We start from the raw sequence: 675 nt of genomic DNA, 5'->3' as shown, positions 1-675 counted from the left end.
GAGAGAGAGAGAGAAGGAGAGAGAGAGAAGAGAGAGAGAGAGAGATAGAAGGAGAGAGAGAGAGAGCGAGAAGAGGAGAGAAGAGAGAGAGTAAGAGGTTGTGTCTATATAATGACTAACAGGGCGGTAATAATACTTATATCGCTTGATTTTTTATTGTTAGAGAAGAGTAAACACAGTAAATGAGGAATGGTGCTATGTCTTGGGGAGCAAACGCAAGTGCGGTGTCCACATTCCGCCAGAGAAGCTAGTGAGCGCTGGGCACCGGACTCTTTAGAGCGAACTGACAGGTCAGACCAAAGGTTCCTATGCAAAATTCGTCACTTGGTAGTTTTTGCGCATCTCTGCTGATAAAGGCTTTATGAACGTCACTCCGTGTGAAGGGGGGGGGGATAAAGATGGTAGACTGGGGGAAGGTTGTAATAGAAAAACGTAGAAACTAAGCAAACACTAAAGTAATTTTATCTGCTGACTCCACTCCGCAATTTGCACATTGGACTGATTTTACAAGCGATGATTAAACACGATTATTTTGTTAGGCAATGTATCGTTTTATTTTTACTTGGTTTCAACAAAGAGACATAGGTTTAGTATATGTGATGATATTGCATATTCTAGTCAAGGCATATTTAAAATCGAAACGCTTTCGACGAATGTATTATAAAAAAAATACAA

This window comes from Penaeus monodon, unplaced genomic scaffold (genome assembly GCF_015228065.2).
Source record: "Penaeus monodon isolate SGIC_2016 unplaced genomic scaffold, NSTDA_Pmon_1 PmonScaffold_3179, whole genome shotgun sequence".
Classification (NCBI taxonomy): Eukaryota; Metazoa; Arthropoda; class Malacostraca; order Decapoda; family Penaeidae; genus Penaeus; species Penaeus monodon.
This window is presented reverse-complemented; position numbering follows the sequence as displayed.